Raw genomic sequence first — 19166 nt, 5'->3', positions numbered from 1 at the left:
GGCGTGGTGGAGATGGTGGTGGTGCAATCCCGACAGGGGTTCCCAAACGCTGCTGGAACCAATCTAAGGAGAAAAAAAGTTTTGGGAGAGGTAGAGCTGCCGCCGGGGCGTGGGATTTGGTGTGTCCAGCCCCTCCCTCTCCCTCACTATTTACAGGAGGCAAAGGGGAGGGCTGGGGCGCAGCATTGGCCCCTCCTCCAAGGAAGCGGGCGCCGACCTAGGGAGGAGTCCTCCCTCCCCAAGGCACCTAGGGGGTGCCTTCCCCCCATAGGACTATACCCCCTCTCCAGGTTCTACACGCATGGGCCTCTTGGGGCTGGCACCCCTGGGCCATGTAGGCCAGGGTGCACCCCCTACAGCCCATGTGGGCCCACGGGGCAGGTGGACCCCCTGGACCCCTTTCAGCACTCTCGATACAATACCAATAATGCCCGAATCTTTTCCGGCGACCAAAACATGACTTCCTATATATAATTCTTTACCTCCGGACCATTCTAGAGCTCCTCATGATGTTCAGAATATCATCCAGGACTTCTAACAACATTCCATTGCTAATGCACATATCCCAATACTACTCTAGCATCATCGAACTTTAAGCGTGTGGACCCTACGGGTTCGAGAATCATGTAGACATGACCAAGACACCTCTCGGGTCAATAACCAATAGCGTGACCTGGATGCCCATATTGGTTCCTACATATTCCACGAAGATCTTTATCGGTTGAACCACAATGTCAAGGATTCAGTCAATCCCGTCTGTAATTCCCTTTGTCCGGCGATATGTTACTTGCCTGAGATCCGATCGTCGTTATCTCCATACCTAGTTCAATATCGTTACCAGCAAGTCTCTTTACTCGTTCCATAATACAATATCGTGACTAAACTCGTTAGTCACATGAAGCTTCTTATGATGTTGTATTACCGAGAGGGCCCAGAGATATCTCTCCGTCACACAGGGTGACAAATCCCAGTCTCGATCCATGCAACCCAACAAACGCCTTCAGAGATACCTGTAGAGCACCTTTATGATCACCCAGTTACGAATTGATGTTTGATAGAACACAAGGCATTCATCCAGTATCCGGGAGTGGCATGATCTCATGGTCTAAGGAACCGATACTTGACAAGAAGAAAGCTATTGCAAAAAAACTAAGCGATACAATCTGTCACTAAGCTTACGATTGGGTCTTGTCCATCATATCATTCTGCTAATGATGTGATCCCGTTATCAAATGGCAACTCATGTCTATGGTTAGGAAATCATAACCATATTTGATCAAATAGCTAGTCTAGTAGAGGCTTACTAGGGACACGGTGTAGTTTATGTATTCACACATGGACTTAACTTTCCGATCAATACAATTCTAGCATGAATGATAAACATTTATCATGAATGGAAAATATGATAATAACCATTTTATTATTGCCTCTAGGGCATATTTCCATCACTTATGCCATGTCTGTCTTTAAAATTCCTAAAAAAATTGTCAAGGAATCATTGATGTGATATCGCAATTTTAGTGGGGTGACGAGGACAACCATAAAAGGATGCATTGGATAACGGGATTTTCTATATCAGATTCACAGAACGCACGGGAGCTGATTGCTAGAAGTGTGTGGTATTTATGGTGGATAGACGTAAATTGGTTAATGAGGGAAAGTCTCAAGAGGTATGTCAAACCTCGATGGGAACTCGTGGTATAACGGCAAATTTTGTAAATACCCATTCCCCTAATGCAAATAGGAATATTGGAGGGGGGAGTAGACCTCCTATGGGATTTGTTAAATTGAATGTGGATGCTATCTTCGATCATGATCTACTAAGGGGCACAACGGGGGCTGTCCTCAGGCATGTCAAAAGGAAACTTCATTGTCGGTGGAAATTGGAAGATTCGTTGTTGCGTTGATGCCTTGACAGCGGAAGCATTAGCACTTAGGTTTGGCTTATTGCTAGCAAAGAAGGCGGGTTGCAATCGTCTTGTTATCAACTCTGACAATATGGAAGTCGTTGACGCAATGAAGAATGGAGGGCACTCTATAGGAGCGGCAACGACAATTTTTAATGACTGTTTTTTATAGCTTGTGATTTTTTCTCTTACTAGCTTTGAACATTGTAATAGGGAAACGAACAAGGAAGCGCATGAGTAGGCTCGACTAGCAAAATATTCCATGATAAGGGATTAGATTGAGGAGTCTATGAAAAATATTGTATCGCTACTTATAGACGATGTAATCATTATTTCTAACTAATAAAGTGGATGATGTTTTTTTAAAGAGTGCGAAGTTGAACAACTCCATGTCCCAAAACCCAAGTCCGATGTCTATCTTGGGTTGTGTCATAGATATCAGGTGCATGTGAGCCTGAGCTCAAAAACATATTTTTTATCCACGGCCACTTCCATACCTTTCTTTTGCGGGTCACTTTCATACGAATTGTAATAAAGTTGAGACCCTTATTTTGGAAAAGAGGGAGTATTTATTTAGTTAAGTTTATAATTGGTTCTTGTTGAGTATAGTGACTTTTTTTGCATGGTAATACATGTCTCATTTATAAAATAATGATCCGGTTACAAGGCACGTAAGCACCGACATTACAAGACTGAAAAGATAAAATAATCCTACGCAAAATACTAGCGCCTGTTCCTCTCGTCCGACACCACCAAAGCGGCCACCAAAGGGAAAAAATATATCACCTCTTCATCCGAACTCGACGCGGCTTCAACGCTGATCAGCAGCTTTATGAACCTCGAATGTAGTTTGCCATAAGCAAAACCATTGCTGTTGAAAGATTCAGACCGGGGCAACATGTCCCCGGACACGCCATCGAACTCTAGATCTGACACCCCCACACGACAACGACGTCGAAGGAGGAAACCAGAACTGTCAGGCACCAATCACAAACCCAGCACGGGATGCACCATCTTCCAGCTGTCACTTGCATAGACAATCGTCTGCGCGTACTCCTGGACGACAAAACCTCCCTGCTCCACCATGACGTCAGAGACAATGCCACAACAACGGGGACAGAGCAGTAGGAGAGACACACCTGACGGGGTCGCCGTCGCCGCCTCACCGACACCATCCATGAAACCTAACACAGTAGATCTGAAGGATTTGCAAACACATGATGTCATCAACTCCGAGACGCCGCCATGAAGTGCACCGCCGGTGTGGGAGTGAAACTGGGGCAGATTTATTCATCCGGGCGCCGCTCCCATCACCCCAACGATGCACCACGACCTACAAGTCCAAAACGTAACTACAGAGCGAAGGAACGGGGTCTCCCTCCCTCCTGCCGCCGGAGCAGCAGGAGGGAGAGGGGGCCAACACCCTGGCCGGCTGAGATCGGAGGAAGAAAATCGCCTCCCTAGTTGCCTCGCGTGGCGGTGGCTAGGGTAGGGAAGACGTATCTCGCGAGTATCGTGACTATTAGGAAGTATAGGACTTATCTCTACCTTGTCTTGTACTCCAAATAGATCATGCACTCATTATATATACGCTGATACGTCTCCAACATATCTATACTTGTTCCATGCTATTATATATTATGTTTTGGATGTTTAATGGGATTTATTATACACTTTTATATTATTTTTGGGACTAACCTATTAGCCCAATGCCCAGTGCAAATTGCTCTTTTTTTTTGCCTATTTTGGTGTTTCGCAGAAAAGGAATATCAAACGGAGTCCAAACGGAATGAAACCTTCGGGAACGTGATTTTTGGAACAAACGTTATCCAGAGGACTTGGAGTGGACGTCAAGAAACAACCAAGGTGGCCACAAGGCAGGGGCGCGCTTACCCCCCCTGGGCGCGCCCTCCCCCCTCGTGGGCCTGTCGTGGCTCAACCGGCCTACTTCCTCCTCCTATATATACTCATATACCCTGAAAATATCAAGGAGGACAAAAAAGCCCTATTTCCACCGCCACAACCTTCTATACCCAAGAGATCCCATCTTGGGTTCTTTTCCAGAGCTCCGCCGGAGGGGGCATCGATCACGGAGGGCCTCTACATCAACTCCATGGCCCTCTGATGATGTGTGAGTAGTTTACTTCAGACCTTCGGGTCCATAGTTATTAGATAGATAGCTTCTTCTCTCTCTTTGGATCTCAATACAAAGTTCTCCTCGATCTTCTTGGAGATCTATTCGATGTAACTCTTTTTGCAGTGTGTTTGTCGAGATTCGATGAATTCTGGGTTTATGATCAAGTCTATGTATGAACAATATTTGATTCTTCTCTGAAATATTTAATGTATGATTGGTTATCTTTGCAAGTCTCTTCGAATTATCAGTTTGGTTTGGCCTACTAGATTGATCGTTCTTGTAATGGGAGAAGTGCGAAGCTTTGGGATCAATCTTGCGGTGCTCGATCCCAGTGACAAAGGGAAATGACACGTATTGTATTGTTGCCATCGAGGATAAAAATATGGGGTTTATATCATATTGCTTGAGTTTATCCCTCTACATCATGTCATCTTACCTAATGTGTTACTCTGTTCTTATGAACATAACACTCTAGATGCATGATGGATAGCGGTCAATGTGTGGAGTGATAGTAGTAGATGCAGGCAGGAGTCGGTCTACATGTCCTGGACGTGATGCCTATATACATGATCATGCCTAGATATTCTCATAATTATTCACTTTTCTATCAATTGCTTGACAGTAATTTGTTCACCCACCATAATACTTATGCTATCTTGAGAGAAGCCACTAGGGAAACCTATGGCCCCCGGGTCTATTCTCCATTATATTAATATTCCATCAACAAGCTATTTCTATTACCTTTTATTTTGCAATCTTTACTTTTAATCTTTATCATAAAAATACCAAAAATATTATCTTATCATCTCTATCAGATCTCACTCTCGTAAGTGACCGTGAAGGGATTGACAACCGCTTTATCGGTTGGTTGCGAGGTTCTTATTTGTTTGTGTAGGTACGAGGGACTTGCGTGTGGCCTCCTACTAGATTGATACCTTGGTTCTCAAAAACTGAGGGAAATACTTACGCTACTTTATTGTATCACCCTTTCCTCTTCAAGGGAAAACAAACGCAGTGCTCAAGAGTTAGCAAGAAGGATTTCTGGCGCCGTTGCCGGGGAGTCTACGCAACCAAGTACCCATCACAAACTCTTATCCCTCGCATTACATTATTTTCCATTCGCCTCTCGTTTTCCTCTCCCCCACTTCACCCTTGCCGTTTTATTCGCCCTCTTTTTCCGTTCCCCTTCTCTTTTCTAGTTCGTCTCTTTTTGCTTGTTTCTTCTTTGCTTGTGTGTTGGATTGCTTGCTTGTCATGATGGCTCAAGACAATACTAAATCGTGTGATTTTTCCAATACCAACAATAATGATTTTATTAGCACTCTGATTGCTGCTCTTACCGATGCTGAATCTTGTGAAATTAATGCTGCTTTGCTGAATCTTGTCATGAAAGATCCGTTTTCTGGCCTTCCTAGTGAAGATGTTGCTACTCATCTAAACAACTTTGTTCATTTGTGTGATATGAAAAAGAAGAAATATGTGGATAATGATATTGTTAAACTGAATCTATTCTCGTTTTCGCTTAGAGATCATGCTAAAACTTGGTTTTCGTCTTTGCCTAAAAATAGTATCGATTCATGGAATAAGTGCAAAGATGCTTTTATCTCTAAGTATTTTCCTCCTGCTAAGATCATCTCTCTTAGAAACGATATTATGAATTTTAAGCAACTTGATCATGAACATGTTGCACAAGCTTGGGAGAGGATGAAATTAATGATATGTAATTGCCCTACACATGGTTTGAATCTTTGGATGATTATACAAAAAAATTATGCCGGATTGAATTTTTCTTCTAGAAATCTTTTAGATTCGGCCATGAGAGTCACTTTTATGGAAATCACTTTAGGAGAAGCTACTAAACTCCTAGATAATATTATGGTTAATTATTCTCAATGGCATACTGAAAGATCTACTAATAAAAAGGTGCATGCTATAGAAGAAATCAATGTTTTGAGTGGAAAGATGGATGAGATTATGAAATTGTTTGCTAATAAGAGTGTTTCTTCTGATCCTAATGATATGCCTTTGTCTACTTTGATTGAGAATAATAATGAATCTATGGATGTGAATTTTGTTGGTAGGAACAATTTTGGTAATAACGCATATAGAGGTAATTTTAATCCTAGGTTGTTTCCTAGTAATTCCTCTAATAATTATGGTAATTCCTACAACAATTCTTATGGAAATTATAATAAGATGCCCTCTGATTTTGAATCTAATGTCAAAGAATTTATTAGTTCGCAAAAGAGTTTCAATGCTTTGATTGAAGAAAAATTGTCTAAGATTGATGAGTTGGCTAGGAACGTGGATAGAATTTCTCTTGATGTTGATTCTTTTAAACTTAGATTTATTCCACCTAAGCATGATATCAATGAGTCTCTCCAAGCTATGAAATTTCCATTGATGAGTGCAAAAAAATAACAGCTAGGGTGCGTGCTAAAAAGATTGCTTTGTGAAAGCGTGTTCTTCTAGTTTCCATGATAATAAAGATGAAGATATAAAATTTATTGATGTGTACCCTATTAAATCTTTGTTTTGCAATATGAATCTTGATAATTATGGGACTAGAGATGAGTCAACTTTAATTCGAAGGCGTCCCAATGATTCAGAGTTTTTAGATCTTGATGCAAAACTTGATAAAAGTGGGATAGGAGAGGTCAAAACTTTAAATAGCAATGAACACACTATCTTGGATTTCAAGGAATTTAATTATGATAATTGTTCTTTAATATATTGTATTTCCTTGTTGCAATCCATGCTAAATTCTCTGCATGCTTATAGTCAAAACAAAGCCTTTACTAAACATATCGTTGATGTTTTAATGCAATCTTATGAGAAAAAGCTTGAATTGGAAGTTTCTATCCCTAGAAAACTTCATGATGAGTGGGAACCTACTATTAAAATTAAGATTAAAGATCATGAATGCTATGCTTTATGTGATTTGGGTGCTAGTGTTTCCACGATTCCTAAAACTTTGTGTGATTTGGTAGGTTTCCGTGAATTTGATGATTGTTCTTTAAACTTTCATCTTGTGCATTCCACCATTAAGAAACCTATGGGAAGAATTAATGATGTTCTTATTGTTGCAAATAGGAATTATGTGCCTGTAGATTTCATTGTTCTTGATATAGATTGCAATCCTTCGTGTCCTATTATTCTTGGTAGGCCTTTCCTTAGAACGATTGGTGCAATTATGGATATGAAAGAAGGGAATATTAGATTCCAATTTCCGTTAAGGAAGGGCATGGAACACTTTCCTAGAAAAAAATTAAATTACCTTTTGAATCTATTATGAGGGCCACTTATGGATTGCATACCAAAGATGATAATACCTAGATATATTCTTGCTTTTATGCCTAGCTAGGGGCGTTAAACGATAGCGCTTGTTGGGAGGCAACCCAATTTTATTTTTGTTTCTTGCTTTTTGATTCTGTTTAGTAATAAATAATTCATCTAGCCTCTGTTTAGATGTGGTTTTATGCTTTTAATTAGTGTTTGTGCCAAGTAGAACCTTTGGGAAGACTTGGGGAAAGTCTTTGCGATCTTGCTGTAAAAAACAGAAACTTTAGCGCTCACGAGATTTGCTTCCCTGTTTTACTGGAGAGTGCTATTTAGTTAATTCTTTTTTCAGATGATTAATAGATAAATTAATCACGTACAGAAATTTATTTTAAAATATTTGGGGTTTCAGAAGTATTTGAAACCTACAGATTACTACGGACTGTTCTGTTTTTGACAGATTCTGTTTTTCGTGTGTTTGCTTATTTTGATGAATCTATGGTTAGTAATAGGGTTTATGAACCATAGAAAGGTTGGAATACAGTAGGTTTAACACCAATATAAATAAAGAATGAGTTCATTACAGTACCTTGAAGTGGTGGTTTGTTTTCTTTTACTAACAGAGCTCACGAGGTTTTCTTTTAAGTTTTGTGTTGTGAAGTTTTCAAGTTTTGGGTAATGATTTGATGGATTATGGAACAAGGAGAGGCAAGAGCCTAAGCTTGGGGATGCCCAAGGCATCCCAAGGTAAAACCCAAGGACAACCGAAAGCCTAAGCTTGGGCATGCCCCGGAAGGCATCCCCTTTTTCGTCTACGTCCATCGGTAACTTTACTTGAAGCTATATTTTTATTCACCACATGATATGTGTTTTGCTTGGAGCGTCTTGTATGATTTGAGTCTTTGCTTTTTAGTTTACCACAATCATCCTTGCTGTACACACCTTTTGGGAGAGACACACATGAATTGAAATTTATTAGAATACTCTATGTGCTTCACTTATATCTTTTGAGTTGGATAATTTTGCTCTAATGCTTCGCTTATATCTTTTAGAGCACGGCGGTGGTTCTATTTTATAGAAATAATTGATCTCTCATGCTTCACTTGTATTATTTTGAGAGTCCTTTAGAACAACATGGTAATTTGCTTTGGTTATAAATATTAAATACTAAGAGAAGATGGATGCTTGATAGTTGTTTTGAGATATAAAGTGGTAATATTAGAGGTGTGCTAGTTGAGTAATTGTGAAATTGAGAAATACTTGTGTTGAAGTTTGCATGTCCCATAGCATGCACGTATGGTAAAAGTTGTGTGACAAATTTGAAGCAAGAGGTGTTCTTTGATTGCTTTCCTTATGAGTGGCGGTCGGGGATGAGCGATGGTCTTTTCCTACCAATCTATCCCCCTAGGAGCACACGTGTAGTGCTTGGTTTTGATGACTTGTAGATTTTTGCAATAGGTATGTGAGTTCTTTATGACTAATGTTGAGTCCATGGATTATACGCACTCTCATCCTTCCATCATTGCTAGCCTCTTCGGTACCGTGCATTGCCCTTTCTCACCTTGAGAGTTGGTGCAAACTTCGCCGGTGCATCCAAACCTTGTGATATTATACGCTCTATCACACATAAGCCTCATTATATCTTCCTCAAAACAGCCACCATACCTACCTATTATGGCATTTTCATAGCCATTCCGAGATATATTGCCATGCAACTTTCCATCGTTCCGTTTACTATGACACGCATCATCATTGTCATATTACCTTTCATGATCATGTAGTTGACATCGTATTTGTAGCAAAGTCACCATGCTTAATTTTTCATACATGTCACTCTTGATTCATCGCAATCCCAGTACACCGCCGGAGGCATTCACATAGAGTCATATTTTGATCTAAGTATCGAGATGTAATTCTTGAGTTGTAAATAAATAAAAGTGTGATGATCTTCATTAGAGCATTGTCCCATGTGAGGAAAGGATTATGGAGACTATGATTCCCCCACAAGTTGGGATGAGACTCCTGACAAAAAAAAGAGGTCATAAAAAAAAGAAAAAGGAAGGCCTAAATAAAAAAATGAGAGAAAAAGAGAGAAGGGACATTATTACTATCCTTTTTCCACACTTGTGCTTCAAAGTAGCACCATGATCTTCATGATAGAGAGTCTCTTATTTTGTCACTTTCATATACTAGTGGGAATTTTTCATTATAGAACTTGGCTTGTATATTCCAATGATGAGCTTCCTCAAATGCCCTAGGTCTTCATGAGCAAGCAAGTTGGATGCACACCCACTTAGTTTTTTTGATGAGCTTTCATATATTTATAGCTCTAGTGCATCCGTTGCATGGCAATCCCTACTCCTTGCATTGACATCAATCGTTGGGCATCTCCATAGCCCATTGATTAGTCGTGTCAATGTGAGACTTTCTCCCTTTTTGTCTTCTCACACAACCTCAATCATTATATGCTATTCCACCCATAGTGCTATGTCCATGGCTCGTACTCATACATTGCGTAAAACTTGAAAGAGTTTGAAAAGGCTAAGTATGAAACAATTGCTTGGCTTGTCATTGGGGTTGTGCATGATGAGAGCATTTTGTGTGACGAAAATGAAGCATGACCATACTATATGATTTTGTAGGGATAAGCTTTCTTTGGCTATGTTATTTTGATAAGACGTAATTGCTTGGTTAGCATACTTGGAGTATTATTATTTTTATGTCAACATTAAACTTTTATCTTGAATCTTTCGGATCTGAACATTCATGCCACAATAGAGAAAATTACATTGAAGAATATGCTAGAAAGCATTCCACATCAAAAATTCTATTTTTATCATTTATCTACTCGAGGACGAGCAAGAATTAAGCTTGGGGATGCTTGATACGTCTCCAACCTATCTATAATTTTTGATTGTTCCATGCTATTATATATTCTGTTTTGGATGTTTAATGGGCTTTATTATACACTTCTATATTATTTTTGGGGCTAACCTATTAACACAAGGCCCAGTGCAAATTCCTGTTTTTTTGCCTATTTTAGTGTTTCGTAGAAAAGGAATATCAAATGGAGTCCAAACAGAATGAAACCTTCGGGAACGTGATTTTTGGAACAAACGTGATCCAGAGTACTTGGAGTCGACGTCAAGAAACAACCGAGGAGGCCACAAGGCAGGGGGACACGCCTACCCCCTGGACGCGCCCTCCCCCCTCGTGGGCCCCTCGTGGCTCAACCGGCCTACTTCTTCCTCCTATATATACTCATATACCCTCAAAACACCGAGGAGCACAACAAAACCCTATTTCCACCCCCACAACCTTCTATACCCAAGAGATCCCATCTTGGTGCCTTTTCCAGAGCTCCGCCGGAGGGGGCATCGATCACGGAGGGCCTCTACATCAACTCCATGGCCCCTCTGATGATGTGTGAGTAGTTTACTTCAGACCTTCGGGTCCATAGTTATTAGCTAGATAGCTTCTTCTCTCTCTTTGGATCTCAATACAAAGTTCTCCTCGATCTTCTTGGAGATCTATTCGATGTAACTCTATTTTTGGTGTGTTTGCCAAGATTCGATGAATTGTGGGTTTATGATCAAGTCTATCTATGAACAATATTTGATTCTTCTCTGAAATCTTTTATGTATTATTGGTTATCTTTGCAAGTCTCTTCGAATTATCAGTTTAGTTTGGCCTACTAGATTGATCATTCTTGCAATGGAAGAAGTGCTTAACTTTGGGTTCAATCTTGCGGTGCTCGATCCCAGTGACAGAAAGAGAAACGACACATATTGTATTGTTGCCATCAAGGATAAAAAGATGGGGTTTATATCATATTGCTTGAGTTTATCCCTCTAATGCGTTACTCTGTTCTTATGAACTTAATACTCTAGATGCATGCTGGATAGCGGTCGATGTGTGGAGTAATAGTAGTAGATGCAGGCAGGAGTCGGTCTAATTGTCACGGACGTGATGCCTATATACATGATCATGCCTAGATATTCTCATAATTATTTGCTTTTCTATCAATTGCTTGATAGTAATTTGTTCACCCACCGTAATACTTATGCTATCTTGAGAGAAGCCACTAGTGAAACCTATGGCCCCCGGGTCTATTCTCCATTATATTAATCTTCCATCAACAAGCTATTTCTATTACCTTTTATTTTGCAATCTTTACTTTTAATCTTTATCATAAAAATACCAAAAATATTATCTCATCATCTCTATCAGATGTCACTCTCGTAAGTGACCGTGAAGGGATTGACAACCACTTTATTATGTTGGTTGCGAGGTTCTTATTTGTTTGTGTAGGTACGAGGGACTTGCGTGTGGCCTCCTACTGGATTGATACCTTAATTCTCAAAAACTGAGGGAAATACTTACGCTACTTTGCTGCATCACCCTTTCCTCTTTAAGGGAAACCCAACGCAGTGCTGAAGAGGTAGCATATGCCCACGAGGCTCAAGCAATAAACAATCGGTTTCACTGAGCCCTCTCTATCCCTTCTAACATGTATCAGACTAAGAGCATCTCCAGCCACACCCCCAACTGGCCCTCCCAGGCATTTTTGCCGCGCCAGCGCAAAAAATCAGCCTAGTCGCGCCCCTAGTAGCCCGTTTTCGCCTGCTTGGGCCGAAACTGGCGCTGGCGGACCCGAGCCGAACCCGGCGCGCTGAGGGGCGCCGGCTGTAATGCCCTCGATGCGGCTATATCTCCCACGTGTCGACGCACGGCTTAGAGGCATAACCGCATTGAAAACAATGTCGCAAGTGAGGTAATCTTCACACAACCCATGTAATACATAAGGGAAAGAGATACATAGTTGGCTTACAATCGCCACTTCACACAATTAGATGAATAAAGCATTACATCATCCAGATACAATCAGGGTCCGACTACGGAACCAAAATAAAAGAAGACTACCCCAAATGCTACACAGATTCCCAATCGTCCCGACTGGGCTCCACTACTGATCAACTAGAACGAAACAACATAAAGGACAATATCTTCATCGAGCTCCTCCTGGAGCTTGGTTGCATCACCTGCTCGGTATCATCGGCACCTGCAAGCTGGTTTTGGAAGTATCTGTGAGTCACGGGGACTCAGCAATCTCACACCCTCGCGATCAAAACTATTTAAGCTTATAGGAAGGGTAAAAGGTATGAGGTGGAGCTGCAGCAAGCGACTAGCATATTTGGTGGCTAACATACGCAAATGAGAGCGAGAAGAGAAGGCAAGGCACGGTCGATAAAACTATGATCAAGAACTGATCCTAGAACAACCTACGTCAAACATAACTCCAACACCGTGTTCACTTCCCGGACTCCGTCGGAAAGAGACCATCATGGTTACACACGTGGTTGATGTATTTTAATTAAGATCAACGTCAGGTTTTTTACAACCGGACATTAACAAATTCCCATCTGCCGATAACCGCGGGCACGGCTTTCAAAAGTTCAAATCCCTGCAGGGGTGTCCCAACTTAGCCCATCACAAGCTCTCACGGTCAACGAAGGATATTCCTTCTAGCGGGAAGACCCGATCAGACTCGGAATCCCGGTTACAAGACATTTCGACAATGGTAAAACAAGACCAGTAAAGCCACCCAGATGTGCCGACAAATCCCGATAGGAGCTGCACATATCTCGTTCTTAGGGCACACCGGATGAGAAAGATGTCGGGTGGGCCAGCCCAGAGTTGCCCCTGGTAGCTCCGGACATCGCTCAGTTGGACCAACACTTAGAGAAGCATTGGCCCGAGGGGGTGAAAATAAAGATGACCCTTGAGTCTGCAGAACCCAAGGGAAAGAAAAGGCTAGGTGGCGAATGGTAAAACCAATGTTGGGCCATGCTGGAGGAGTTTTATTCAAGGCAAACTGTCAAGGGGTTCCCATTATAACCCAACCGCGTAAGGAACGCAAAATCCGGGAACATAACACCGATATGAAGGAAACTAGGGTAGCAAGAGTGGAACAAAACACCAGGCATAAGGCCGAGCCTTCCACCCTTTACCAAGTGTATAGATGCATTAATTAAATAAGATATATTGTGATATCCCAACAAAATATCCATGTTCCAAACATGGAACAAGTTCCAATGTTCACCTGCAACTAGCAACACTATAAGAGGGGCTGAGCAAAGCGGTAACATAGCCAATCAACGGTTTGCTAGGACAAGGTGGGTTAGAGGCTTGGTTCAACAATATGAGAGGCATGATAAGCAAGTGGTAGGTATCGCAGCATAGGCATAGCAAAAGAGCGAGCAACTAGCAAGGAAAGATAGAAGTGATTTCGAGGGTACGTCATATTGCCTGAGATCCCGCAAGGAAGAAGAACGAGTCCATGAAGAAGACAAACAGACGTAGGCAAACGGATCCTCACAAACACGACGTTATCGGAACTAACCCGAAGAAGCAACACCGGAAAGAAGCAAACAACATAGTAAACAACCAAGCATAAACATGGCACGATGCACAAACACGTATGATGCATGTCCGGTTTAATGAAGCATGGCATGGCAAAATGCACAAACACTCCTACAAATTAAGTGGAGCACAATATGCAGCGAGTTGCATATTGACGGAACACCACATCAATTATTTAGTTCTCTCCCGTTTAAGTACTCAACAATATTAAATGTTGGATAACATGGCAAGAGGTGAAGCATGAGTAAAATACACAGTTAGACATTTTAAATGAGATAGGAAACATCAAACAACAATTCCGGTAAACCCTCATATGCATTTAGCAATTTAGTGCAACAACAAATTTAAACATTTTAAAGGTTGTTATCATGATGCGGATGACATGTGCAAGTTTTATGCTATATATATGAAAACGTTGACATGAGCATTATGAAGCGTTTGTCATCGTGGCGGAAATGAAAGGGGTGCCACGACAATAAATCCAAAAATGATGCCACGCAACATATCGGTTCCGGTAGCTCATGGAGATGCCAGTGAAAAAGTAAAAGCGACGTGAGTTAGTTGAGCAAGATGGTGGGGTGCTCCAGACTACCGGGTTCCCACATGTCGGTGACAAGGCGAAAGAGGGGCAATGTGCACCGACAGTTTCGGACTGGAGGAGAACAAGGGTGCATCTCATACATCACACAACATGCATTCGTTTCGTGGGTCATCGTCTCGGCGGTTATACCTTCGAAGCGTGCAAACGAGGACGGTTAGGGTTCGGTGCAACGTAGAGGAACTTGACGTCCACGGGGTCGATGGTAGAGGTACTCGTTTTGAAGGTGAACTTGACGAATGCAAAACCCTTCGGGGTTGTCGTGGTACTAAAGGTCTTCGGACTTGACGGATCCGATGCCTCCGGACGTAGTGGTACACGTTCGTTTTCGGAGAGGTACTTGGCATTCTTCGTCCCGCAGTGTAGTCAAACTTGACGTATCCGAGGGATCCAAGCGTCTTGGTACTTGTCGAAATCCACATCGGATGAAGTGGAACTTCTTTAAGTGGAACTTGGCGTGTCCCAAAATCTGCGGGCGTCGGTACTTGGCGAAAGAAACCACGAAGGCATCCTTGACGTCCCTGGTTGCCGGTTCTTAGCGGCCACAAGAGGGGAAAAACAAGGCCCACCGGGCAGCAAGGAGGTGGAGGTCTCGTAGGAGTTGGCCGTGAAGATGAAGGGGCTGCTGAGGCAGCAGGAGAAGATGGCCGGTGGTGCAGGCCGAACGGAGGGAGGAGGAGGCACGGGCGCTGACGAGGCTGGGGTGCCGGACCACTGTAGCGGTGGGTCGGGAGGCCAGGGAGGCCCTGGAAGGGTCGAGGTCGCCGGCGGGCTGGATCGCCGAAGTGGCGCGGCGGTTCCTGGTGGTGCGGAGGAGCCGTGGAGGCGATGCAGGCGATGGAGATAGGGAACGGTGGGAGCAGAAGGAGCTCGCGATGACACATCGAATGGGGAGGCCCTCGAGCAGAGGAGCGGGCGACATGGAGGGGCGGCAGCAGAGCAGCGGCAAAAGGACGCGACGACGGCGGGGTCTCGGCGGCTGCGACAAGGGAAGAAGGCACGGGCGGGCGAGCTCGCCGGAGGGCGCAAGGAAGAGCGGGATCGAGCGCGGGGTGGAGGAGGATTGGGATCGAGCCGAGGCTTCCCGTGACTGCACGATCGGGAGGAGGACGAGGGGGATCAAGAGAGATGTGGCGAGCGAGTGGGGATCAGGAACGGGGTGGCGGCGCTGGTGGAGGGATCGAGGGAGAGAAGTGGGATCGGCCAAGGTTAAGAGGAGGCCAGCGGCTGGGCCTTAGGAGGCTTCGGTCAGGGAGGCTGGCCCAGTTGGAGATTGTTGAACTTATCTCCACTGATTAGAAAAGAAAGAAATGGAGAGGAAGAGGAAGAGAAAAGAAAATATTTGAGGGTCCAAATATTTTCTAATTGAGCTGAAAATTAACAAGTAGCCACTTGGCGGCATAATGCCAAAGTGCTACAACTTGAAAGGGGCCATGCGGAGAAAAGATCATGGATGCAAAATAATTTAGAAATGAGAGGGATTTATAATGCAAGTTTGTTGCGGTGGCTTCCAATTAAATGGAATATTTATTATAGCTCCCTAATATTGGGAGGATATGTTATAAAGAGAAATCACCATTGTGAATATCCCTCGATTTAAATGGACCGAAGATCCATGCAATTTATTTAGTTGAGTTAAGAAAAGAAATGACATGATGGGATGATGACAAGATGCAATGCACATGATGCAAAGATGAAATGCAACGGACCAAACAAATCACACGACGAAACCCGGAAACCCTGGAAGGCATCTGAAAGCTCCGGTATTGGGGCGTTACACCGGCACAAGCGAAAAGGGGCGTGGGTCCGCTCTGTCGGCGAGTCGAGAGCCTCTTCCCGCCGTTTCTTCCCGCTCCCCCCCACTTCCCCCTCATTCTTTCTATTCCTCCCGCCAACCTCCCTTCCGCTCGCCTCCCAGCCTGCGACAACTGCGACCGCCATCGTCGCCCAGCCGAAGCAGAGGGCTCCGCCGTCCAAGCCACTGGGCATGCCAAACACCGACTGGAGGGCGGAAGTTCAGCGCCGGGAGGCTATCACCGCCGACCGGCGGAACAGGGCCATCGCCAAGAAGGCTCGGGCAACGCGACGCGTGCGGCTGCGGCTGCGGCGGATCAATCCGAGGCTGAGGCGGCTCGCGTGGGGATGATGAATCCACCCGGTGGCTACGTCCAGTACGCGCCCTGGAGCCCACAAAGCATCGGCTCTTCGGCCGGCTTCTCGTCGTCACTACAACCATGGGGATGCATGCCGTCGCCGGGATACTCCGACGGGTACGCGCATGGTGGGTTCAACCCCATCATCACCTTCCCCCATGGACACCCGGCCCAGCGCGTGCCCTTGCCCACCTTCGCCGGCGTGTAGTACCCTTTGTACAACTACTCGCCGCCGGCTTACGCGTCCTCCCCGACGCCCCCTCTCCACCGTGGCGCCCTTCCCTTCTCACAAGCATCCACGTCGCACCTCGGTGACACCGACGAGACCGACGCCGACATGGACGACATCATCGCAGCAGGCTCAGCCACGGCCGCCGCGTCCCCCGAGTTCGCTACCCAGGATGACACGGTGGACCTCAGCGGTGACATGGACGGCGAGCTCGAGTACGGCGAGGAGGAGCCGGAGGAGCATGCGGAGGAGGAGGAGGAGGAGCTGGAGACTGTTCCAGTGAGGAGGCGCGAGAAGAAGAAGAGGGCGGCCAGGACCGGCGAGTCGTGCATCAAGTGGACGTCCAAGGAACAGGAATGTCTCGCCATAGCATGGAAAGTCGTCTGCCTCCACCCGACCACCGGCACGAACCAAAACATCGAGACGTACTGGGAGCGCATCAAGGCCGAGTTCGATGAGCTCAAACTCGTCGACCCCTACTTTAAAGGCGTCTACATGCAGCGCGGGTTGAAGGCAATGGCGAACCATTGGGGGCTCATCCAGGCGGCGTGCGACAAATGGCATGGGATCGTCGAGGAGATCGCGGCACGCCCGCAGAGCGGCACTAACGTTGAGGATCAGGTATGGCACGCCGGTCTCCCGCTTCTCTTCGCCGTGTGCGCCCGCCAACTATTTGTTCGTCGGCGCAGCTGCTGCGCATGTTCGCCTTGTATCGCCTAGGCAACAACGACCAAGAGTTCAAGTACCTCCACGTCTACAAGCGGATCGACAAGTGCGAGAAGTGGGCGAAAGTCCGGCACACCCTCGACAAGGCCAAGGAGACCTACAAGCCGGACGCGCCGACGGCGGGCACGTCAGAAGGGCAGCCAGATGGCAACAAAGGGGCCAAGAAGGGGAAACATGCCGACGCGGCAACCGCGTGAGTGTAGGAGTCCATCGAACACTGCCTCGCCGACGCACAAGTCCGGGCCGCCCTACGAGAAGACAAGACCAAGGCGCGGTGGTCGGTGTTGATGACGAACAACGCCGTCAAGCTCGACCTGCTCCGGACCAACATCGCCGCGAAGAAGAGGAACACTGACCTAGCTTTTCTGATGGGCGGGGCAGACATGCTCCAGAGCAACGACGAGAAGCTCAAGGCGTGGTACATGGCGGAGCACGGCCTCATCCTGAACCAGCTGACGACTACGGCGCCGCCAACTCCCACACCCACGCCGACGCTGCCGCCAAGCCCGAGTGTTGATGCCTCCATGACGCCCAGTAGCACCGAAGCCACACCGACGCTGCCCAGCACAAAAGCAGCTCCGACACCGCCTAGCTCGCGCACGCCGACTCCGCCGACGCCGGAGGCCGACCCCGCCGAGTGATGCGTTGCGCACGTGTCCAGACTTGTGGCGCTCTTTTTTTTTATACGCCGGATTATTTATCCGATCGCCAAACTGTGTCATGTGATCGCCGGACTTGTGGCGTCTTTTGAACGGGAACGACCAAGTTCGAAATTGGCGCGTCCTGGGGCCGGCGCCTGGGGGTGTTACTGCGAGCTAGGTCGCCCCAGGGGCCAATCTAGCGCCGGTTCGCCCCCAAGCCGCTCTTTTTAGGCACCCCGAGGGGCCAAACGGCTGGAGATGCTCTTACCCCGATCCAAAACCCTGGTTGTCGCCATCGCTTCCGCTCCGCGCTGTCTCCGAGACGATGGATCTCCATGATCGCTATTAGGGGTCACGCAGCCTGTATTTAGATTTTGTCCGCCAATTGTGTTGACCGCTAGCCCTAGACAGTTTTTTTTCAATCCACTGATTGGAGCTTTTCTCTCTGACCGGTTGATTGATTGGCGTTATTTTTCTTTGGTTTTCCGACTGAGATCAGATTGAGTCGCCCATTGCACGTCTACAGTGCGCCTCTACTCCAACCTAACGGCGACTACATCGGCATCTTCAACTCTGCGGCCTGAGATTGAGATCGGCTGCATCGGATGACCCAGGCGTTGGTCACTGCATCAAGTGCGGTGGCCGTTCGCACCGACCTGCGCTGCTCGTTGGCTCGCATCGTGTAGCTTGCGGCTACTTTGGCATCCGGCGCCTGCTGGTCTTGGCTGGTGTATGTGTTGCGGCCCTACGGGTGTGACCGCTTTCATGCCTGGTCGTGCCTGTGCTTTCGATGCGTTCCTGTCTGGCTGCGCGCTACTGGCCGGGCTCCTCCTGTCACATCTGACTGTGCCGACGCGTCCGCACATTGTTTTCATGAAAATCGTCATCAAGTTTATGCGGCTCTACGTCAATCGAACAATGGGATGCACCTTTGTCGTCCCTTCGTACGGCAGCTTCCCCGCCCCGCGGTTACTCTCGCGGTTGCACCGATCTACACGCTGCAGCTGCCTATTCGGGCCGTAGTGTCACGACCCGCGGTTCACGGCCATCCTGAGGCCATCCGCTTCAGGTCG

The 19166-nt window shown here is 45.7% G+C and overlaps 1 pseudogene; it reads right to left on the bottom strand.

The window, feature by feature from the left end:
* Nucleotides 1-14612: 14612 nt before the first annotated feature.
* Nucleotides 14613-16285, bottom strand: LOC147965106 (uncharacterized; annotated as a pseudogene).
* Between the last annotated feature and the right edge of the window lie 2881 nt (nucleotides 16286-19166).

Source organism: Triticum urartu, chromosome 6A (assembly GCF_056163025.1).
Source record: "Triticum urartu cultivar PI428250 chromosome 6A, HENAU_Tu73, whole genome shotgun sequence".
Taxonomy (NCBI): Eukaryota; Viridiplantae; Streptophyta; class Magnoliopsida; order Poales; family Poaceae; genus Triticum; species Triticum urartu.
The sequence above is the reverse complement of the archived record's forward strand: the minus strand, read 5'-3'. Positions and strand labels throughout refer to the sequence as shown.